Raw genomic sequence first — 25,369 nt, 5'->3', positions numbered from 1 at the left:
GCAGTAAAGGATGCAGCTTCGGGGGCAGGGCTGGTTGTGGCCAGTCCCTGTAGCCCTGGGGCTCAAGGGAAGTTCCAGAGGGAGGAGCTGGATGAAGCCAGCTCCTGTCCCGTAATCATCTCCCCTGGGGAGGGGGATGTACCACCTTGTAGCAAGGAGGCCACCACAGCTGCTGACTGCCAGGAAGTTGCAGGTCAGCAGGGGGCTGGGCCTGCCCTGGGGTGCACAGAGGCGTGTGTCCCAAAGGTGGAAGTTGGGGTCCTGGGGACCGCTGTGGTGGGAACAGGCCCCAAGGTCTCTATAGCTGAGTGCCAGCCCAACCCGAGTGGAAGGGGAGGGATTTTGCTGGCCAGCGAGAGGTCTGTCGTAGCTGGTAGCTGTGAGTCCACAGCTGGGGCAGGATCACCTTCCCTTTCAGGGGACACAAGAGTGTCGGACCCAGAGGGGAGATCAAAGAGGGAAGCCCAGATGGAAGGTCAGGGGGGGCCAGAGAGTCCACCCACCTTTTGTGGGGAGGGGCTTTCCCAGGAGGAGGGTGAAAAGTCTGCATTCGAAATGCCAGCCTCCTCTCCTGTGGATCAGGTTTTAAGGGAAACCTGGGGGTCAGGCCTCCAGGATGAGGGGGTCTATCCAGCTGACCCATTGGAAACAGAAAGTGGGGTGCCCAAAGGGGTCCAGAGCACCCCAGGGAAAGCTGCTGTTCTTGCTACACTTGCAAGAGATAAAACTCTCTCTCCAAGACAGGGGGGGGGAAATCTCTTCATGGGAGGAACTTCACAAGGGAGTGGGGCCCAGCCCAGAGAAACTCCAGAGGGAGGGGCCGAGGACAAGTATGGTTGTAATACACCCTTTCCTGGCCAAAGACCCAAGCACATGCCCGAACTAGAAGTCTTCCCCAAAGAGGCAGAGGAATCTGCATCAGAGGGTCTACCAGAGGGCACAGAGAACTGGGAAAACGCAATGGATGCTAAACAAGTCAAATTGAGTGAACGAAGCCTGTCCACTGTAGATTTGCTGTTAACCTTGTGTCTTTTGCTAATTCACCTATGGGATAAAACAAAAGAATTCACACTAGTGGTAAACACTTTAAAGATGTGGAACATATTTGATTTGTGGAATAAGCTGTTATACATGCTGGGGATGGTGACAGGACAGCCCCACCAGCATGTTACTTTACCGCCCATACCTGTAAAAAGCAGCAAAAGCATAACAGGCCTATGCTGCTGTGTAGAAGGGGAAACTGAGGCACACCGCCTCATGGCATTGGTGGCTAAATGCCAAGATACCTCCACGTTAATGAGTATTGCTGCCTGCATTCTGTTAGCAATACTACATCCCTACCTGTTTGCAAGCATCTGGGGACCAGGGACCCCAAAACGGGCTAGAACCCCCAGGAGTGACATCATATGGTTTCAAGGTGCTGAAAGGAAGTGTGACCAGAAACAAACAGAAATTTTACAGGTACTGCCTCCGCCATGAACAGTGTCCAAGTCTCTGGCAGTAAGTTCAGGGGGAGGGTGTGACAGTGTACCCCATAAGGCTTTATGGGGAGGGGGTGCTTATAAATGTATGTATGACATAACTGGAATATGTTTTGTGCTGCCTATGCCATGTAACATATCTCCGTAAGGGTTGTGATCTACTATATCTATTCATCCTATTTGTACGTATATATCATTTTCTACTCGAGCTTAAGAATATGGGCTGTATGCTTGCCTGATTTCTAAGTAAGCTTTGTGAGGCATGTGGTCAGCTTCTTTAGGAAGGAATTTGCCAGGTTAAGTACCTGATCAGGAGACACTTAGGGAACAATGCATCTTGGAATGCTCCAATCCACATGAGAAGTCTTCCTGGAGACATGCAAGATGCCATGTGGACAATGCAAAGACCGAGTCATGCAGGGGCATGTGACTTGCCCAGGTGACTCCAAAACTCCATCTTGGAGCTGGGCTTTGCATAGGAGGGAGGTCTCCACCCACAAGAGAGAGTCTACTTAAACCTGTGGGAGACCCCTCCATTTTGTCTTCAGCTGGCTAAAGAAGGAGCCTCTCCACCCCCCCCAGGATACTTGAAGGAGACTAAAACAAAGGACAGTAACTACAGGGGGTGTGAGTGATTGCTGGACCCAGGCTAAAAGGAGCTTAGCCTGTAAAAGGGAGCACTCTGGAACTGGTGAGGAAATTATCTGTATTCAGTTTGATTAGGCATAGATCTGCGCATTTTATTTTATTTTGCTTGGTGACTTACTTTGTTCTGTCTGTTACTACTTTGAACCACTTAAATCCTACTGTCTGTATTTAATAAAATCACTTTTTATTTAGTAATTTACTCAGAGTATGTATTAATATCTGGGGAAGCAAACAACTGTGCTTATCTCTCTATCAGTGTTATAGAGGGCGAACAATTTATGAGTTTGCCCTGCATAAGCTTTATACAGGGTAAAACGGATTTATTTGGGTTTAGACTCCATTGGGAGTTGAGCATCTGAGTGCTAAAGACAAGCGCACTTCTGTGAGCTGTTTTTAGGTAACCTGCAGCTTTGGGACAGGAGATTCAGACCCTGGATCTGTGTGTGGAGCCAAACAGGAGTGTCTGGCTCAGCAAGACAGGGTGCTGGAGTCCTGAGCTGGCAGGGAAAACAGAAGCAGGGGTAGTCTTTGCACATCGGGTGGCAGCCCCAAGGGGGTTTCTGTGATCCAACCCGTCACAAGTACACACATCTGTCAGGTGACTTTGTTGTCAAGGTGACTTCCCTTCTGCTAAACCAGTTCTTCTGGGAGAGACCAGTCTTTTGTATATAATGATTGGGTACTTAAAAATCAACTACCTTCTATTATTCTTTTGCCACCGGCCTTTGTAATTTTCAACCCAGTATGGAGGAAAACAGACTATAAATAAGGCAAAAGGCTGCACATTCAAAATGGAGTTTGCAGCCTGACACAAACATATAGGATTCATAATCTCACGCCAAATTAATAAATTGTACAGACATTCCCAATTCATCACAACATATAATTCTCCTTCTTCCTGGCATCTTGTGCAGGGCATACTTGCTTCAGGATCATCTGTTCCTCCACCTCCTGGAATGCTGTTCTTTCACCTGAGTAGGTGCAGGGGCCTTGCCACTTTTTGCTGCCTCAACATCAAGTCACAGGGAAGTGTTTGCAGCGTCCAAAAATAATCTCATATGGAGAGTAATGGACAGCTGAGTGCAGGCTGGTGTTATATACAAAGATGACAAAAGGTGTCTTCATATCCCAATCTCATTTGTCTTCACGGACTAAGACTCTAAACTTGGCTTTCCATTCCCCCCATTACTTGCAGGTTGGGTGACACTGGGCCTCTCCTTGGTTATCTGGAATTGTCGACAAATCTGATGTAATAACAGTGATTGAAATTCCTTCCCCTAATCACTGCAGATTAAGTGTGGTGGGAAGAACTTCAACACTGCATGTTTCATCAATGCAGCTGTCACTGTCTCAGTCCTTTTATCCTTCAGTGGCTGTGCCACCATATACTTTGGGAAGGCATCACACGCTGCCAACAACTACTGATTTCCAGCTACTGTTTCTGGTAGTGGACTGTCAAGTCAATCTGTATGAACTCCCAGGGCTCACTAGGTTGGGGCATTTCCCCTAAAGGAGTTCTACCTCTCCTTGCTGGCACTTTATTTTCTTTTGACAAGTAAGGCAGGAAAGTACCAAGTCCTTAACATCCGCAGCCATGCTCAGCCAAAAAATTAGTTTGATATCCAGTTCAGTATATTTTCATATCCCAGGTCTCTGCCATTTTGTTATCATGAAGACACCCCAGTACTGTTTTCCATAAGCTTCTAACAAGTCCATAGATGTCAACTCCGTGGATGCGCAGGGGCTGGGGCACTTATGGAAAAAAATAATGGGTGCTCAGCACCCACCAGCTACAGCTGTTCGGCCATGCCGCCAAACAGCTGTTTGGCAGCTCAGGGAGGGTCTTGGAGAGGCCAGAGAACAGAGTGGTGGGTGGGGATGGAGCGGGTTCAGTCCTGCTTCCTGCAGCTTGGGTCGATTCCCAGAGGTGGAGGTGGGTCTGATCTCCTCCATACGGCATGGAGCCTTCAGAGCTGGCAGCAGCCACGGAGATCCCTGCAGCCTGGGGAGGTATCCAGAGGTGGGTCTGATCTTCCCTCAAGAGTGGCCATGCAGGGAAAGAGGAAGTCCATTACCTCCCCAGCCCAGCCAGGACTAGCAACTAGGAGCTGCTGGCGGGGGGCATTCCCAGCAGCATGGGATATCAGACCCACCTCCACCTCTGGGAATCTCGCCTGGATGCAGGAAGCTCCATGGCTGCTGCCTTTAGAGTTGGCTTCTGAAAGCAGCACAGGTGCAAAGCTTCCTGCAGTCGGGGGAGGTACCTGGAGGAGGATCTGATCTCCCCCCGAGAGCGGTCGTGCAGAGGAAGAGGAAGTCTCGCTCCTCCCCAGCCCTATGGAATAGCAGCTGGAACCCCTTGAACAATAGGAGCTCCTGGCTGGGGCACCCGCACCCTCACCCCTCCAATAACTAGATTTCATGGCGGAGGTCTGATTTCACGGTTTGTGGAGTTTTTTTCACAGCCATGAATTTGGTAGGACCCTAGTGGTGTGGATGTCAGTAACCCAAAACCCATATGGCCTAGGTTCTAGCCTTGCTGGGTCTTACAGTGCCAACAGACTGCCCTGGGGCTGGGGATCCTTGAACTCAGAGTGTCCACACTTCAGAGGTGGCCTGTCATGCAGAATGTATCTGAGCCAAGGGCCCTGGAGCTTTACCTTTCACAGACATTTTTTTCAAAATATCAAAATCCTCCACAAAATGGAATTACCTTTCTCTGCACAGCTCCGGATATTAAACATCATGCTTCAGGATTTAAAGCAATCTCTCCATTAGGGATTAGGATGAGACCTTCATGGGTAGCGGGAGGGGAGGGGAGAGGGAGATTATCCCACATATGACTAATGCAGGGTTTCGTACACCTTCCTCTGGAGCATCTGGAGCTGGCCACGGTCATTGACAGGATACTGAATTAAATGGACCTTGTGTCTGATCGAGTCTGGCAATTCCTATGTTCCCAATTTCCCAGGAGGACCCAGAACTCACAAGCTCAGTGGAGATGTGTGAATGTATACGTATGCCTATATATCTACAGAAAGTTATGAAAAATCTTAAGCAAGTTCTTTTGCTGAAATTTTGCATTTCAAAAGTCTCTATTTTAGGGGAGTGTTTTCCAGTCATGGTCCACGGATCCCTGGGGGTCTCAGACTATGTCTAGGATTTCTAAAGGGGTCTGCACCTCCATTTGAAAGTTTTTAGGGGTCTGCAAATGAAAAAAAAAAGGTTGAAAACCACTGTTTTAGGGCAAAGTCCAACAATCGGCACTCCCTGAATATCAATGAGTTGCACACATGTAGGAAGGAAAGACGACTGATAATTATTGAGACTGACTGAGCAGATCTTTGCATACAATTTTGTCCTTAAAATGTAAAATTTTAAATACGTTGTAAAATGTGAAATACAATGACTCTGTAAAGAAATGTAGAAACACACTATCCTCACTCTAATAAAAAAATTTATTTGATGAGCTTTTAGGTGTTGAGAGAGAATACATCGTTTTTCAGCTGCAGACCTATTAGCAGTAAAATCCTGCGAATGATGATATATTTACATTGTGTGAATTGTACAAAAAGTTCCAAGACTAAGGTGAAGGCACCTTTTTTCCCACTTTGAAGTTTAGTTTAGCTACCTCTTTATTCTGAGACCTGGACTAAAAGTGAAGGGATTCTATTGCCCCAGAAATTGACTGAAAAAATGTTCAAATAACTCATAGTGCAGTCTATACCTTAATAATTCAATTATGTAAATTAAGAATATGAATTAGTAATGAAAAGTGATAATAATTCAGTGTTAATTTATCATGAATTATGGAAAAAAGGTCTGTGACCTTAAGGTCAATCCATTTAGTCCATGTTCCATACTTCAGAAAATTGCAATAAATTGTCCAATATGCTTGTCTACTTGTCCACATTTCTATAATTTTGGTATCTTTGATTCTGACCCATATAACCTTTTCAGTACCTTTTACCATGTGAAGTTAATGATCAAATATATGTTAGCATTTATTCTGAGTAGTTGAGGAAAACCATAGGAAGCTGACTAGAATGCCAATTATCAGCCATTTGTTTTTATGTATTCTTTTATGTTACTTTACTTTCCCAAAATAATTATTTCAATCTGATTCTGCTGTTTCAATGAGGAGTTGAGAGTTGTGAAAAATTAGGGGCTCAACATTTGGACATTTCTTAAGCAAGATAATTATTACCAAGAGTTTGCTTTCTTCTGAGCAAATTTTGCTCTCTTATTCTCTTAGAATAATTACAATTTGCATGTATGTGCTGTGTTTATCACAATTAATGTTTGAAATTGTGCATAAATTGTATTAATTACTGGGTGCTGAGGTGGCTACCTGCCAGTTTAGGCACCTAAATCCAGCATTTAGCCATCACTGACATTCACAAAACCCTGTACAGCTGCTGGCTAACAATGTAGGTACCTGAAGTCACTAGGTGCATAAGTTTCTGCCATAAAGTCCCCAAGGCCCCTATATCTTGGAACAAGGAATTTTGCAGTTACACAATTTGCTGGATCTGTGTCACACTGAGAAAGTCTCCTCCCATGCCCCACTTTTGATCACTCATTCTACCCCAGAAAAGTCAAAATAGGAAGAACTTCGTGCCTAAGGTTGCGGTTGCTTTGCTGGCAGCTTTTTAGTGAGTAACAAGGACATGTCATGTCATCAGGGGATAAAATGACTACCCAAAGCAGTATAATCCATGGATTAGGACATAGAACTGGTAGTTAAAAGACCTAAATTTCTCTGTTTGGCTTTGCCGCTGATATGCATGACAGTGAGCAGATCACAAAGTAAATTGATCATATTGTACTTTAGTTCCCTTAGCTGAAAGAATGAGGATAATGATACTTGTATATGTTGGTAGAGCCCTTTAATTAGAGAAGCAGTGTGCTGTGGTAGAACAGCCACTGAATGGGGAGACCTAAGAGAGCTGGGTTCTGGTCCTGGCTCTGTCACAGACCTGCTGTATGATGTTGGGCTTGTAACTTCATCTCTGTTTCCTTTCTAATTAGATTATAATATCATTGGGTCAGAGACTGTTACTTACTAATTATAACTATTATTTGTCTTATGGTAGTGCTAAGAGGCCCTAGCTGACTTCAGGATCCCATCTTGTTGGATACAACACAGACACACAGCCCCCGCCCAAAGAGTTTACCATCTAATTATATTAAATATCTGTCTATGTTAATAAAGTATCATACTGAGAATTTGTTCACCCTTATTAGCTGTTGCCTGAAACACATGTTCTTGAAGTATGGATCTATACATTTCTCCTACAGCCAGACCCTCATTCAAAGAGCAACAAAAATCAAAGAGTAGAAATTCTGCTCCTTTTAGAGCACATTGGTAGCTGACAAATTTTCCAGCTTAAGAATTTCTTTTGCTTTCAAAGGAAACCACCTGGCCCTTTGTCCAGCTTTGTTTTCATGGTTATTAGTCACTTTCTCTATTCAGAGCATAGAAAAAAGCAAACTAGATTTTGGATGGTACTGCTTCTTAATAGCTCTGTTCAAATAGACATTAAATGGGAATCACAGATAGGTTTCTATTGGCATAAATCTTAAAGTTCAGCTCTGCTCTGAAATGTAAGCGAATAAATGGAACAGTGGGGTTCATGTTTATCATGTCATAGTGACCTTTGGACCAGATTTGCTCAGTTTACAAATGGGAAGATGTTTTTCTAACTCCCAGCCTTGAAATCTTAACCTGGAATCTGAAAGTCAAGCTGTATTGTTTTACTGGTTCATGCATTTTTACCAGTAGTAAGGATTCTGCTAGCCAAATTCTACCCTCAGTAAACTTTACCTCTGCATCCCCTGTATGGCACTGTGCAGATGTAAATGGGGGCCAATTTTGGCCAACAGTTGGAATTTAATTAACACTTCAGTTAATGGTCTAGACAAGGATCATGTTCATTTCATCTTAGCAATATTAGCTCTGCAGAGCTAACAAGAGTGAGAAATAGGATAAACTTATTAAAATGTCACTCTTTGGCTGAACAGAAAATGACCTTGAAACAATGTCCAAATTTCCAATTGTTTGATCTATCATCCGACTTTGACAATTGGGCTGAAGATGAGGCTGCATAATTGAAATCAAGACCACTTATCATGAGTAGTGGAGCATCTATGTGAGCAATAAATGGATGTCAGGAGGCACTGTATTGATAATGGTTAATATTAAAATAACTGCCTTTAAGAATAAGTTTTATTAGCAAGAATGACATTCTGAATTTTTAAAACAGGCCATCCAGGGCCATCAGCATTGTGGAGTAATCTTTTCTGAATAAATACTGCTTAAAATAACGGAATGCTTCAGTAGGCACTTAGAGGGGGTTTGGAATTTTGCTGGAAATTAAATATGATTGATAAGCTCTCTGTGGATGCCTCGGAGAGAGTTTAGCATCCTATGACACTTTCAATGACACAAGAACTAGACAAACAGCTGTTGATCTAATGTATTCGAAGAGAGGGCTGGACGGCTCACGGTATTGATAATGCAATGTAGAACCCTTTGTCACTTAGATGCTGGCTTAATTTCAGCCCCTGTCAATAGTGACTAAAAGCAGTTACTATATGATGACTGTGAAATGACTTTGTGATCTTAGTGAAATTCCTAGTGGGGAGAAGCTTCCACAGTCAGTTCTGTGGCTGAACAGCAGAGTTCTCTCTGCAGGGTTGTCAGTGAGGTACCTATCACATGCACTAAAAAGCCTGTTAAAGTATAACAGGCTCTAATGCCCATTGATGATAGTGACCTGCTATTGAGTGGATAGTGGCAGTTCTGCTGGCCTACATAGTCACTGCACTTCTTTAAATTGACTCTATACTTTGTAAAGCCCTTGGGAAATACCAGATCAATAATATCTATAAAACCAAATGACATTCTCTCTGAGTGATTCCTGTCATTCCTAAAGCATATACTTTCATTTTGTGCTCAGCCAACATATACACTATTGACCAGATTTTACAAGTGTATTAGTCAGAAAATAGTGCTGCAGAATTTAGATAACAATGCCAAATTGCCTCTTTTTCTACTGTACAAGGTTCAGTCACTATTTCAATTATAAACCGCAAAGGCTTTTAGTTTCATAATAAATATTGGGGAGAGCTGAAATTTGTCATGTATGTTCTCAACCGGAGATGTTTTTAATTTCAATGTACAAATAAACTCCTGTAGTCTAAAACTGCATGGAGACAGAGATATAGGTGTATTGTTCCAGTAATTGTTGTAACCCTCACATATGAAACATGTGATCTGGGGGAGCTTTATGGACTATAGTTGCTGTGGTGAAAGTTTTCTAAGGTGGGAAGACAAGGTGTAATCTTATCTGGAGTAAATCCTGCAGAGTCTTTCCTCAGGATTCAACACCATTACAGCTATCTGACCTGTGCTGCCTGGTTGACCCCTTTCCTCACTACGTGGCTTTGACCTGAGTGTATGGCCACAAAGATGCAGCAGTGTGATAAGTCATTTGGAACTGGACTCAGGAAGGAAGCTGATGACAGAAAGCCCAAATGAGCCTAATGCTCTTTTGCCTTGTGATCCCTTAGGATCTCCTAGGGCCAGAATTAATTAAGTTACAAGGCTATGATGCCAACAAATGCTACTGTGTACATTCTAATATCTAAATTGTTTTTTAACTTCCAAGGCCTCTGTTTAAGTACAGTTATAGTGTGATTTTACTTTTGATGTTTTTAATTTAAATTTGGAGCCAGAGTCATCCTTCCACTGCCACCAGTGATAGGACTAAGGGGGAAGCAACTTGCAGTTCAAATGTTGCCCTTGATCAGTGAACCAGTGAGATAGTGTAGGGTGCAGAATAGCTGGTGCATAAAAATGCCATGACCACACTGTCTCCTAAACCCAATCCACTTGCCTTTCCTTCAGTCCCACCTCTGTCCCAGGATGCCTTAATAGTCTGTGGAGACAGTGCAGAGCCAGCACTGGGAGAATCATTGGGAGATAGACTGACCTAAGGCCCTTTTATGGCAACCTAGCAGGAGCAAAGTGAACATAAAGCAATATTGGCTATAGCCCTTGGTTTTCGTTCTGCAAACATTTATGAGTACATTTTCAAACACTGCAACATATACATACACTCACATTTAAATGCATAAAATTGGAACTATTGTACATTAAAAGATTATAAGCTTCTGGACAGATACTGTCTTTCTGACTATACAGCACCCAGCACAATGGGGCTCTGACATTCTAGGTGATACTGTAATACCAATAATAATGCAAATGGGTACTTTTGTGTACAGTTACCCATTTTGTGCTCACAGATATAATTTCAATTGCAAAATGGGTGCATGGGCATATTTTGCTGATGAAAATTAGGCCCTGTCTACAGGGGGTGGAATGACGTCCATTTTTCAACTGTTAGCTTACTACAAATGGAAATCCCTTTTCATATCTATGTAAACCAGTGGTGCAAGTAGGGCGGTATGGTATGGTACGCCATACCAGTAAGATATTTATAGACAGTATGCTGTACCGGAAAGACACAGGAGGAGCAGAATGGGGAGCTTCTGGGTGACCCTATGCTGGCAGCTCCTCCAGCACGGCTGTACCACCCCTAGTCCTGCCCCCAGCCCTTCCATGCAGCTGCATCTCCTGAGTTCTGTCTAGGGTCTGTACAGCAGCCCTGCAGGAGGACAGGGCTGGGGGCAGGCCTGGAGGTGGAACAGCCGTGCCAAAGGAGCTGCCGGCATGGGGCCATCCAGCGGCCTCGCGTTCTATTCCTTTCACCACTACAGTTGCGGAGAGCCCTGCCATTTGGTGCAGTGGGAGGAGGACAGAGTCCCTCCCCCAGGTAACATGAGATGGATCATGAGGAGGGGTGGGGGAGAGCGTGGGTCCCAGGCTGGGGCGGGGTGGGGAGGAGTCATATGGGAGATCACGTGGAGAGGTCACGTGCCGCCCTCCCTCCCGCCCCCATTAGCTGGTTCAGGTACCAATAAGAAATGAATTCTACTTGCACCACTGATGTAAACACAGTTTAATATCATTGAACACCTTCAAAGTCATGTGAATGGTTGCATAGTAGCCTAGACTCCCTCCTCCATTACAACACGACCAGACAACATGACTGAAACAATGTTAAACTGTGTCAACTTGGCATTAGGAGGGTTTCCAATTGTGTTATACTAATCTGACTGAGCTAAGGCCTCATCTACATGAGAAAGTTGAATGAGTTTAACTTAAACTGGTTTTTAAACTCATGTAGTTAAACTGGCGCAAACCCTTTGTGTAGACTCTTCCATTTTGGTTTGAGTGGTTTCCTTTGGTTTAGTTGAAACAAATTTCTAATCAACACAAACTAAACTGAAATAAGCCTGGTTTAACCATAATAATGAGTATCCACATAACCTTTCCCACTGGTTTAAGTAAATCAACTTAAAATCACATCTAAAGTTAACTTGTCTTTTGTAGATAAGCCCTGACTCAACTGGAAAAAAAAATCCTTTTCCCACATATAGACAGGGCCTTAGGCACAATGCTTGGAAATGTGATCCTCAAAATTTATCCTGAAGTTCACTGGAGCTGCTGTATAATATATTTACTGACACACGTTAATGCAGTATATACCTTTTGGGCCACCTCATTCCATTCCATAATTGTTTTCTGGAGAAACCCTTACCCTTTATTTGATTTACACAATACAGATGGTTGGTAAAACTTGAATTTTTATTGATGCATAGTAATATCTTTCTGGGCACTCTTAAAGAAAGTGACATAATTCTTTAAGACATAATATTACACTTAGGAATTGCAGTAGGGGATCATCAATCTTTTGTGAAACTCTTTGAGCACTCTGCCGGTGTTAAATAAACCATGACTAAAAATGAAATTCAAAATAGTTTGAGTGATTTCTGCAAAACGTTCTCCATTTGCCAATTATGTAGCACTATATTTCATCTTCTCAGTTATTCATTATTCTTTGCTAAAAATACAGCAACAATAGGGGACTTTTGCGATTCCCATAAGAATTATAGATGACCCATTTCAAGAAAACCATGCTGTATATTATAACAAATGTCAAAATTAATAAAGTAAATGATGATGATGATGCATTTGTTTTTCAGAGTTTGTCCAGTTAGAGGGACAGTGAATGACCAGAAGTATGTTCTGACTGGTCGGTTGGGCTTTTGGGGTGATGCTCATGCCACACTGTCTCCCCATAGTGCATGGTTGAGACCTGAGCCCCAAAAGGAAAACCCCAGCATCTCATGTGGGATGAGGAAGGAGGAAATTAATAGGACCCAAAGAGAGTAATTATCTTTTCCTAATTTTAAATTAAGCCAGACCCTAACTTAGTCCTTCCTTCTCCTGGCTTATCCTCAAGTCCTTCCCTTACCACCACATTCATCATCATCTTACTGTCAGTGATCCTTTTGCATGGTGGTTTAAATACTGAGTTGGAAGCCTTAAACAAGCTCCCAACTCAGCTCTCTAAAGTTCTGTTCAAAGCAGCCCAGGTGCTTCTTAAGAGCTGCTGGGGTCAGTGGCTGGGCTGCGAAGCTACGTGGGAGTTTCACCTTAAAAGCCTCGCTGCAGCAGGAACACTAATGGCAGCACTTTGAAGGAACACTGCTGTTTCCCCTCTTGGCCCAGATGTGCAGCTCTAAAGAAGAACTAAAGAAGTTGCTGAGATGCTTTAAACTGCACTTTAACTGTGGAGAGCTGGGCCGGTAGCTTACTTAACCTACCATGGCAAGTGCAAAGGAGCCCCCAGGGTAAGAGGAGCACAAGGGAAGAACCTAAAGGGGAAAAGTTCAGTATTAAAATCCTCTCCCCTCATTTGCACCAGCCTGCCTGCCCCTCAGCAGCCCTTTGACTTCTCACTTTAAACTCACTTCTCACTTTAAAATACTAATTATGATTTTTAAAGCGCTTCAATTTGGACCTTGGTAGCTGGGGGTCCTCAAACCTCTAAAATCAGTCATTAGGGGCCAGACACTACACGAGTGTAAATCATAGGAACACCACTAATTTCCTTTGGCCCAAGGTTCTAAAGTTCTCCCAAAATCTGAGGCACACAAAAATGGTAAGCACTTCTGAAAAATGTAGCCATGGTTTTATTTTTAATTGCAGAAGGCAAAAAAAGCTAAGATAAATTTCAACGAGGCACTATGGAGTCTCAGGCCAACACCGATATTAATTCGAACCCAATCACATTGAAAATTTCAGTTTTGACAAAACCCCAGTGGGAAAATGTTTCATTTGACATTTTTCACCCAGCTCTCGGAGTAAATTTGCAGAATGTATGGATGCATGACACACTGCATCAGGACTGTGCCCAAACAGTCCACCATCTGGGTGCTACATAAGGACACCCAACAGTACATAAAGCCTCTTATCCCAGTGACTGAGGCAAACGTATTGACAGCTGGAATGTGCATAGCATTTCCTTTAATCAAAGGCACACTACATCTAAAATGGTTTTATCACAACTAGACCCAAAGAAACTGACTCTGGCTGGATACAGCAGAGGAGTTGGTATAGATAGTGCCAACCATACCCTGATGCAACTATTCAGGATTGAGGAAGCTATTGTTTGGATGATTGCACTGGGGAGTCCAAGTGGGGACCTTCCAACACTGCCAGAAGTACCCAGATTGAGGGATGTCTATGCAGAACGATGGCCTCACTTCTTGTGTGCATTAGCAAGGACCAGAAAGAAAGCACTGAGGAGAGTACTGTGGACAAGTTGTGGCAGCCTATTTTTTTGAATTCAGACAGCACTAGCAGTATGGTTGGGTTTATTTTGCAGACACTGTACTAGCAGTTTTATTTAGACATTTTGCATTCCCTTCTTTCAAAGTGAATGCAATTCAGTCTTGGCATCAAGTTACATTTTAGTAGGGTTTTTGAGTGTCATTTTTCCTCTGACACTCCATGATGTTTTTCTAAAAAGAAATGCCCTAGTTCAAAAAGGAATTATTTTGGGGAAGTTAAGATCAGATCAGATGATCTCAATGGACCCGTCTGGCCTTGGAATCAATGAATGATATATCCACCTTTTATATGTGGAAAAATGTGCCCAAGAAACAGTTTAGGTCACCAGATCTTCATCCAATAAGATGGAGCTTCTGTTTCATTGTTGCTATTTCAGTGGAACTGTGAAACATAAAAACATTGCATAGAATAATATAACTGCAGCCAGAACTCCTTGCTTTACATTACAAGTGTTATATGGTGTAACACTTTTTGGTTTACAGTTTCACAATGTAACACAGCATGTAAATAATGTTTATTGTTGACATTATGCAATATGGAAATCAATAAAACTCTCATCTGAGAGCTACACTGAGGGATATCATTAATTTCTAGCAAACTGGATCCAGATTCCTGAAAGCAATGAAGAAGTTGGATTTATTTCATGCCCTACATATCAGACTATGCTTCACTTCCTAAACGGGCTGAAGTCCCAAGTCTCACACTCCTGCTAATGTAGTGCATCACAGCCCAGATGTTTGAGATCCAGAATTATTTTGAAATTCAATCACTATATCAGTGCCAAACCCAACAGACACAGCAATGACATAATTTAGAAGTGTGACAAATATGTTACAGTTGCTAAAAACAGTTTCAGTATTGAACATAAACTTGTCTACACAGAAAATCCTCAGAAAAGAAGCTTCTGAAGAAAGTAGGCAAAGGCTGGCCAATAAGCAAAGGCAATAATGATGTATGTACATAAGTGTGTCCCCTAAAGTATCTGATCTGAATGCCTGCAGCTGTAGCAGAGTATGGGTCCAGTATTTCAAGGTGGGCAAATATTCTCATCAGCGATGAACTTTAATGAGAGGTGGGAGATACTCAACAACTCAAAGATTCAGGCCCTTTATTAGTTTATCTGTGCAATATCTGTACACTTTCTGTACATACACATGCAGTGTGTTTCCTCTATTTTATTCATTCCTTACTGCTAGAGTTGATTTTCAATACTTTAGATAGACAAAGGTGAGTGAGGCAATATCTTTTATTGGACCAACTTCTGTTGATCATAGAGACAAACTTTCAAGCTTATGCAGAATTCTTCTTCAGGTCTGGGAAGGGTACATGGGGTGTCACAGTTAAATACAAGGTGGAATAGATAAGGAGTTAACACATGTTGCAAGAGACTATTCAAGGTGAAGTGGGCAGTTAATACCTCGGCAGTCACAGGGCAGGTGCAGGTTAGTGAGTTATAGATTGTTGTAATGAGAAATAAACCTAGTGTCTTTATTAAGACCATGTTTTAGGTGTTTATCAGAGTTATGAATTTAAGTTTCTAGTCTCATATTTTGAAGGTGATGTGCAGATTTCCTTTGAGAATTAGGACTGAGAGATCAGATAGTGAGTGATAGTTTTGTTAAAAGTGTTCACCCACAGGTGATACGGTGTTTTAATCTTTTATCATTTTTCTGCGTGAGCTCATTTGAGAGTGTAGTGATTGTCTTCTTTCACCCACGTAGTTGTTATTGGGGCATTTAGTGCACTGGAGGAAGTACACCACATGTTGTTGTGTAGGACCCATGGATCTTGAAAGGTGTGTTGTGGGGGGTATTGATCATGGTAGCAGTGGAGATATGTCTGCAGGTTTTGCATCTGTTATTGGCTGGAGCTTTGCCACTTTGAGTTGTTGTGTCTTGGTCTGTGGGAAGCTTGTATATAAGATGAGCTTAGTGAGGTTGCGGGGGGGGGGGGAGTTGTTCGAACACCAGAAGAAAGGGTTCAGGAAAGATTTATTTCAGAATATGGTCCCCATCGAGTATGGGTTGTAACTGTTAAATGATATCCTGGATGGGTTCCAGCATGTGGTCAGAGAGGTTTTTTGTCCTGTATTGCAGCAGGTTCTCTCAGGGTATTTGAATGGCCCATTCCATGATGCAATCTACTTCTCTGGTGGAGTGTCCTTGTCTGGTGAAGGCAGTTTTAAGTATGTTAAAATGTGAATCCCGGACTTTCTCCTCAGAGCACATTCTGTGATATCTGAGTGCCTCACTGTAGATAACAGATTTCTTGGTGTGTTTGGAGTGGTTAATGGATCTGTGGAGGTACGTGTGGTGATCTGTGGTTTCTTTATACAGTTGTCTGTAGGGTTCCATTGCTGGAGCTGATCATGATGTCCAGGAAGTTGGTGCTGGTGTTGAAGTGTTCTAAAGAGAGTTTGATGGATGGGCTAAGTTGTAGAAGTTGTGGTTGTAATCTATGAGGGAGTTTAGGTTGTCTCTCTAGAGGATGAAAATATCATTCATGTATCTCAGGTATATCACTGCTTTTGTGGTGCATTTGTCCAGAAAGTCCTCTTCAAAAAAGCCCATGAAGAGGTTGGCATACTGGGGAGCCATCCTAGTACCCATGGCTGTTCCCATGGTTTGGACAAAATGTTTGTTGTTGAATGTAAAGTTGTTATGGGTGAAGATGAAATGGATGAATTTGGCAATGTGTCTGGGGTTCATATCTGAGGGTTGTTCATTGCCTTTTAGCTATTTGAGACAGACAGCAATTCCGATTGTGAGGGATGTAGGTGTTTAAGGAGGAGGCATCCATGGTGGCAAGGATGGTGTTCCAAGGGAGGTTGTTAATGTGAAGGAGTTTCTGGAGGAATCTTTTGTGTCCTGGAGGAATCTGGCCATTTATGTGGTGAGTTGTTTGAGGATGGTTTCTATGAGCCTGAATATTCCTTCAATAAGTGTGCCATGGCCAGATAGGATGGATCTGCCTGGATTCCCCTGTTTGTGTAACTTGGGAAACATGTAGTAGGTCACCAGGGGATGAGATTGTACAGTTTGCCTTGGAGTGTTTAGGGGAGGATTTGATGATATCCTTAAATTTCTGGGTGTGTAGTCTTCTTTGAGTTCTTTACAGTAGCTGACACTGGAGAGTTGTTGGTTGGCTTCATTGACATAGCCCTCACAGTTGAGGATTACTATGGTGCCCCCTTTGTCTGCTGGTTTGATCACTATCTGGTGGTTGGATTTCAGGGTCTGTATCGCTGTCCTCTTGATGATTACGGGATTGTAGTGGATGCGATGTTTGTTAAGAATTTCACAGTCAATCCTTTTCCTGAAGCAATCAATGTAATGAATAAGTGTGTGGTTTTATCTGCGCTGGAGGATCCAGTCAGATGTTTCTTTTTTCTTACGATTGTTGGTAGGGACGTGGCAGTTGTGGTTGGTGTCATCTTTGTTGTGAAAGAATTATTTGAAGTGAAGTAATGCAATTAATTTTTCCACCTTATTTTCATCACTGCTTATGATAAATGAAATTACTTGTGCTATGTATTGAATAGCCACAGACTTTGAAATTTTGGCCGCAAAATTTATGTTCCTGCATAGAGCAAACACTGTTGCCCACAAAAGTTTTCAGATAGTGGGTTGAAAATGAAAACTTCCATTTGCTTTCTAATTGCTGTGACTATGCTGAAAAGTTAAAAGAAAAAAAGTGAAACACAGTTTAAGCATCAGCTGTTCAGCAAGGGAAACAGATGTATTAATTAACATGTACTGTGGGGCATATTCTGTATTGAAATAGAAGAATGAGAAAAACAAGTGTAGAGTGCATATCCCCACAGGCAAGAAAAACTGAGTTCTGACCTGAGAAACACAGTAATACATTTTTTTTCAATACCACATGTCTAAGAAAAATAAGCCAACAGCTTTGAGTACCAAAGTAGACCATGAAAACCACATGCCGTGTGTTACCAAGGTAATCGATCATATGAAAAGAGCAATGTTGAAACAGGTGCAGATCCTGAAATATTAAAAACAAGTTAAATGGACCCAACATTGCTGGTGTCACTGCAGAAACAATGAGAAAAAATATAAATCACCTTCAAAAATAAAGTCTTCCTTTTTATAACACTGAACAATAAGGAATGAAGACTTAATAAGAGTACTTTTTAAGAAACCATATCTGAAACACAAGCAATGGATTCAAGTCCATAACAAAAGAGTGAAAAATTCTAGAACAAAGTTTTAAGATCTGATTGAACCACGAATGTTGATGTTCCACTCTGATGGGAATGTTTATACAGAAGAAAATGGTAAAAACCAAATGAAGTATAATGAAGGTAAAGTAGTAACAAAGGTCATGTCCACATGAGTATAACTGAGGTCGGAATATGGTCTCAAGTGCTCGCATCATGACTATTAGACACAATCTGAATGCATTTGTAGCAGGGTGGACACCATCTCCTCCCCTGAAGGGCTTAAAGCAGCCTTGGGAGAAGGCTGTTGCAGGGGGAAGCAGCTGCAGCTGGGCCACGCCCCAATCAGGCCTCAGCTGGCCCTATATAAGAGACTGGGAGCCAGGGGCTCAAAAATCTCTCTCTGTATTCAGAGAGAGAAGGGTCTGGCTGCAGGGAGCTAGAGACAGAGTACCTGAGTGGAGCAGGGCTGGGGAAAGGCAGAGGAGCTGGGGAGCTCCAGCCTGGAAAGCCTCAGGCTGCGGCCTAGCAGAAGGCCAAAGGGTACTAGGGGTTGAAGAGGGCAGCCCAAGGGTAAAGGCGAAGGCAGCAGGTCCAAACCCAACCTTGCCAGTGATGAGTAGGCTGATACTGCAGTCTGCCCCAGGGCGCGGGGCTAGATGATGACTGGCAGTAGCCTTATACTGAGGCAAGGTGGGAATAGTGGGTGGGGGTTCCCTGGGGAGGGGAGACCCTAAGACTGAGAGGTTACTGCTAGGGGGCAGCACCCCAGGTAAAAGGGCACCGGGCTCCAGGGAGGGACATGGGGGCCAGAGGACAGGCAGATCACTGGCCTGCAGAGGGCGTTCTGGAGCTGGAATGAGTTAATTCCCAGAAGTCACCAGCAGGAGGCGCCGCAGGGGTGAGTCCTGCACGTGCTACATGATTTAAAGGAATTTTAAATTAATTGAGCAAAGGAGTAGGTAAGTTAAGAAGTCCTACAGCAACAAACTAAAATGAATCAGCATACTATGCACACTTCAAAGGAGCTGTCTTGTATTTTCAATAACTATATAGACAGTATTCCCAAGAGATTCCAGGTGTAATAAAATGAATGATGGGCTGGAAAATGGTTGCTAGAAAGACAAAATCAGAACATGAGGAGGTGACTTGTGGATATAACATGCTTACTACCTCTGAACCCATACTCTTTTTTTCTTCCCCTGTTACACCCCCACTGGAGGGGATCAAGTGATAAGGGCCGCCATTGCTTTCTCCACAAATAAGACTTGGAGACATATCCAAGCACTCCCCTTCCAATAATTCTCATGCCTTTTGTTTGTCTGCATGAATAGACATCAAGGTGGAATTTAACTCAAAGTTTAAATAAAGGGTATTTAAATTATTTTTTGGTTGATGGCTTTTTTCACACTCATGTGAGCTGATCATGTGTTGCTAATATGTTCTCCACATTTGTCTGTTTTCTGTTAACATTGCAAAGAAAGTAACAGATGCTAAACTTGTTTTCTAGTTATTAGTGTCATAAACCAAATGTTTTCTGCAGATTCCCCTGTTATTTGGACCATAGCCAAAACATTTCAGCATGTTCAGAAGGCAGAGTGTCAGAAGAGGGGACTATCATTGCAATCCAGTGATTACACAACAAAAAGGATGGGTGAAGCTTGATCCCATTACAGTTTCTCATAAAAATTAGTTCTCAGCCATGGGTCAATTATTGGTCAGTGCTTGTAGCTAGAGCTGGTGAACAATTTTTGTCAATGCATTTATTTTCTGTTTTCACAAAAATATTCTTAGTTTCTAAACATTTGTGGATTTTGCATTTATTGAGGAAAACCTGAGAAATTTAAAAGAGAAACATAGTTTTTTCTTGATTTTTTTTTTTTCCTGGGGGAAAAGGTCACATCTTGACCAGCTCTACAGCTTTTATTGATTCAGAAAAGTGCTCACCAACCACAGGAAACAGATATTTCCAACATCAAACCCCATCTTCCTTGTTATGAAACTTTCAGTAGTTTAATGGTATGGTTATTTTCCCCTCTCCTTCATTATGCAATCAAGATAGGAAATTAACTTTCAATAAATCAAGCTATAGATTGCTGAAGAAGTCAAAATAATAATTCATTAATTTGCATCATATAAAGATTATATTAGATGCATTACATTATTTATAGAATATATAGACTTGAAATTTCTACTGTAGTAGCTATAAAAGTGAGGCAATGTGAACAAATTATATCCATTTACTTTTTATTGTGATTTTTGCCCATTCTTGTTCTTGGGTAAATTTTCAGAAGTACCTAAATGACTTAGGTGCCTATGTCCCATTTTCAAAAGTTATTTAGTCACTTAGAAGCCAAATTCTCTCTAAAAATCAATGGGATTAAGGTTCCTAAATGCGTATATCATTTTTGACAATGGAATTTCGGCTCCTTCAGTGTTTTTAAAAAATTCACCCATAATCTCTAATTTGAGGATCACAAATGCTGTAATTTAACATATGGAAATTTCAGTTACTCTGCATTCATATACCTTTACTATTCTTTCAGTGAATGAAAACGAAACATCAGAATGTTATTCCTGTCCATTTCGTCAAAATTAATTATTTACTGATGCATCTGATGTTACAATAATGTGATCATTCACAAGCACACAAGAAAGTGAATGATCACATTATTGTAACATCAGAAGAGGTCAGCATACCATGGTGCAATCCTTGCACACTATAATTACCGTACTTCATATTTAAATTCATATTGACACTCATTCACAAACCTTTTTAGAAATCTGAAGATTACATCTGCCTGATTAAAATGTAACAACTTTGTGAGTGTCCTTCAGCTATAGAAAAGTCTAAATAATATAGTGAGCTTTATCAAAGGGAATCTTTGCTTCCAGCATGAAGCATTGTATTGTGCCAGTGACTGGAAGTGTTATATGTGGTAGGCTAAACTGTTTCTTAAAGTGACAGTTGCCTGACACACCTGTATGAAATAGCCTTAAGAAAGATTTGAGGAGAATACAAGTTATGTTGTTCCCTTACAAATAAGGAATTATATTTTGTATTCAATACCTGACTGTTACACTATACACCATGGCTCGTTTGCACTGTCCTGTTGAGCTGTATCAATCTATCTAAATATTTACCGGTGACATTATTAGCCATCTTAAGCAGGATTATTAAACAGAAATCAGGCAACACTATGAATGCTATATCAAATCTGCGGCCTCCTAGAACTTCCCAGTTGGCATTATGCTGCACAACATGGCTTTTTGGAATATCACATTGACAGTGGGGAGAGACTTCCAGTTTGAGAAAAGTGAGCAGTTCTGATTCTATTCAAGAATCCAGTGAAACACTGGAGCGTATACCACCCACCCACCCCAGAAGACCCCGAAGGGGAGAAGGCCAAGTAATGGGCCCTGAAATGGCGAATTAGGAAGGAACAAGCCTATTTACTGATTCCTGCTAGAAAGTGCAGTGCTCCCCCCGTTAGAGAGGACAGACCCCCAGGAAAACCTGCCACTGGGTATGGGGAGACAGTGGTTTTGTGGGGTTTGAAAAGGGAAGTCCCAGTTTGTGTGGAAATCAAGGAAAACATCCTCCATCACTGACCGTTTTTAAATCAAGATTGGATGTTTTTCTAAGAGAGCCTCTAGAAATAGAAGGGTTCAGAGTAGCAGCCGTGTTAGTCTGTATCCGCAAAAAGAACAGGAGTACTTGTTCTATGGCCTACAGGAGGTCAGACTAGATGACCAAAATGGACCCTTCTGGCCTTGGAGTCTACAAATCTATGAAGATGAGTCACACAGTTGTGGGAATGAGGGAACAACTCAAGGCTCAAATAACTTGATCAAGCCAACGGTTCCCAAACTTTTTCATAGGATGGGCCACAGTTTATCTTGCCCATCACCTCCCCTGTAATTTGTAATCATATGACATCCCTATGGCAACTAGGATTGCTTACTTGGAAAAGTACAGTAGGACAGTATTTAGGATGAAATTTTTAAAAGTGTGCAGAGTTGGGCCAATGCTCAGCGCTTCTGAAAATCCTACCCTTTAATGTATCTTTATCCTCTTCTAATGCAATTTAGCAGCTAAAACAAGGGGGAGAAGCAGTACCATCCACAAGTGCTCTGTATAGACTAATGCACCATGGAGCACAGTGTGGGGACCTCTGAATGGGAGATATTGTTTGGAGGTTTATTTGAACTGCACTGAAAGCTCAAATCTTTTGAATGATGAGTGACTGAGGCATAGGGGAAAGACTGGAAGCGTTCTGATAATTTGCATTGGTTTAGGCCAATTTCTAACTATTAGAGATCAGGATGAGACCTATATGGGGGACAAATTAACCCACATCTGCCTACTGTGGGGTTCTTGCACCTTCTCTGAAGCATCTGGTGCTGGCCACAGTCAGAGACAGGATATTGGACTAGATGGACCTTGAGTCTAAAACAATAATGTCCGGATACTTGTTTGAATTGAACACAAACTCCAAACCTTTTGAGGTTTGCCCCTCATTAGATTCACTGGAACACTACACCTGCGTTATACCATTGTTGACATAAAGCAGCCATACACTTGGCTAAAACCTGATGCTATTGAAGTCAATGTCAAAGCTTCTGTTGACTTCAGTGGATCCAGGCTTTGGTCACTGACATCAATGGGAGTCGGATCTGTTTGTTTTTTTTTTAATATTTTGCTGCCCTAGATGACCCTCCCTATTCTGGATGTCTGTCCTTGCCCTGGTTAGTAACCACAAGAGAAATGCAGGTATCAGCTTCACTATATGAAGAGTACTATTGCTTTTAAAAATGCTTATTTTTAAATTAAAGAGATCAATGGTTTTTGTTGTTGTTGTTGTTGTTTTGTTTTAGGAAAAGCCCTTTTGGGTGCACAAACAAACCAATTCATTTTTCAGCCTTTTAATTTTTCTGGTTGGTTCTAAAGTTTCATTGCATTTAGGAATAATTTGTCTACTTGAAGCTTTTACTGGTTTTTGTGTGGTGGTTTGGGTTTTTTATGTTTTTGTTGTTGGGACCCTGCATTTTCACTGCTCAGCAGGTAGCTGACAGAGACAAGTGAGAGTCCTGACTCTCTTCTGCTGGCTACCTGCTGTCTTTCTGCTCCTGTTTCCTCAGAAACAGAGTTCTGATCTATGAAAATTGAGCAATTAATATTTTAAACCTCTGACTTTTTTCACTGCATTTTTAATATTTCAGAATTTTTAAAAACTGGTCCGAAAAACATCTTGTTGTTCTCCCAGCCTAGATGGATATAAAAGATTTTTCAAAGGGTGGACAATGAGTTCTGACCTGTATGCATATACTCAATAGCCACAGAGTCTGAACCTTCATCAACTAACCTAATGCCTCTGTTGATAGGATTAGATTGTCAGTTTACAATAAGGGGCAGTGCACAGCTGTGTTTCCCCAGGAGCAGACCAGGGAGGGAATCCTGACCTTGAGAGTCACAATTGCCCTGTTTCCCCTCTTGTTCCAGGGGTGAAGCCAATCCCAGTAGCAGTTTATTTTATCTTTCACACCAGCTCAGCTCTGCTTGCTGGTGTGTTCGGGGGGCAGAGATAAAACCCCACACACTCTCCAATCATCCCCACCTTCCTGACAGGAAATGAGTACCAGTGTGCAGAGGTTATTCTCCCCTTTATTGCATTGTGGAATGTGATGCCTTATTCCAACATACTCCTTATAGGGAAAAAATTCAATCTTGCCAATAATGTCCAGATGGTAGTCGGTCAAAAGATACCAAGGAGTTCAGTGATTATTTCAAGTAAGAATTGGATCCCGCAGTCTTCTCATAGGCAAAACTCAAACTGACATCAGTAGAAGTTTGCTTATGTAAGGGCTTCATGTTCCAGCCTTTGAAATACATACAGTAGTTTTTTTAATACCTATTCATTATTTCTCTATATTGAATGTGATCGTATGCCTTTCTTCTCTTTGAGAACACTAATATCCTTGAGATAACTGTATGAACTTGCTAATGAATTGGTTCCTTTTTCAAATAATCAATCGAAACAAAATCCAGTCAATTTAGGATCATTTTAATTAAACATTTTCATCCTTATCTGTGTTCCCTAGGGAAGGTCAAATGCTTCTGATACTGAGCACTTAGCAAACAACGGTATGGAACTCTATGTTCCTTTGTTTTTGCCTTTAGAATTGTCAAGGTTGAAAATGCTAAATTCTTCTCTTGGGGCCCATGCCTGTTCCCACTGAAGTTAATTGTAACACTCCTATCCTGAAGAAGATTGCACTGTCACAGCCTGTATCTAGTATCTGTATCTAGTCTATGGGTAAATAAACTTTAATCTCCAGGCTATCAATCTGGCACTTTTCATGAGCAATACATTCACTTAACATTTTAAAATGTAAGTAAATCTTGTGTGCTGCATCACTTGATTTCAATCTAAATACTAGGTGCATGAACAGCAATGCTTATGCTGGCACCAGAGGAGCTGGTGAGGGAGAAATTATAAGAAAATACAACTGACAATAGGCCTAAGATGAGTAAAGAGTGCTATTTTTTTAGGGTTTTTCCTTGCCATGTTATGGGGCATATTGTTTTTCTTTTGCAAGAAATGGCTGGGGAGCTTGGCTGACTGGGGTACCAACAGGGAGCAATCGATAAAGAAGGGTAAAAAAAGTCTAAAAGAGATCAAATGATAAAGAAGATCTCCGGGAAAGGTTTGAAGAACAAATTGGAAAGATTTATAAATGTGAAATGAAATGGAAAGAGAGAATGCGATTCAGACAACTTGACAAGGGGAGAGAGAAAACTAAGCAAAAAAACCTCCAAATGTCATTCAAAACTCATACTTTTGGAGGCCAGATTAATGATATTTACTTTTTTTTAATTAAATACATGTTGAGTTCATTTTATTTGCCTTCTTTTTTTTTTTTGAGCCTTTAGCGTTCAATATTTTTTCCACAACCATGAAGTCTAAAAACTTAACAAAAAAAAAAAAAAGCTGAAGTTCTCACATGACTCCAGGAACTGGAGTTTTAGAAAATGACCAAATACAATGAGGCTCAAGATAAAATTGGCAACACTGTAATATCCTGATGTCCCTGAGCTTTCACCAATGTGTCCACCTTCTTGCTCCATTTACCTATGTTAATATTTTCTCATTCACACAGCAAGCGCTATAATTATTCTCCTCCATGCACACACTAAATCAGTTCCAATCCTCGCAAATATCAATGTCACTGACTCAAAATCATTTTATGCCCCAATCCATTCCACCCTCCCACAAAACAAATTCCCCGTGAAAA

General features: G+C 41.7%; 1 long non-coding RNA gene across 2 annotated transcripts in view; it reads right to left on the bottom strand.

Annotated features, from left to right (window-relative positions):
• The window catches only part of LOC135983771 (uncharacterized), a 165,860-nt gene that overhangs the window by 129,612 nt on the left and 10,879 nt on the right, over window positions 1–25,369 (bottom strand). The gene's annotated exons all lie outside the window — the stretch shown is intronic.

The sequence above is a fragment of the Chrysemys picta genome, chromosome 5 (assembly GCF_011386835.1).
Source record: "Chrysemys picta bellii isolate R12L10 chromosome 5, ASM1138683v2, whole genome shotgun sequence".
NCBI lineage: Eukaryota > Metazoa > Chordata > Testudines > Emydidae > Chrysemys > Chrysemys picta.
The sequence above is the reverse complement of the archived record's forward strand: the minus strand, read 5'-3'. Positions and strand labels throughout refer to the sequence as shown.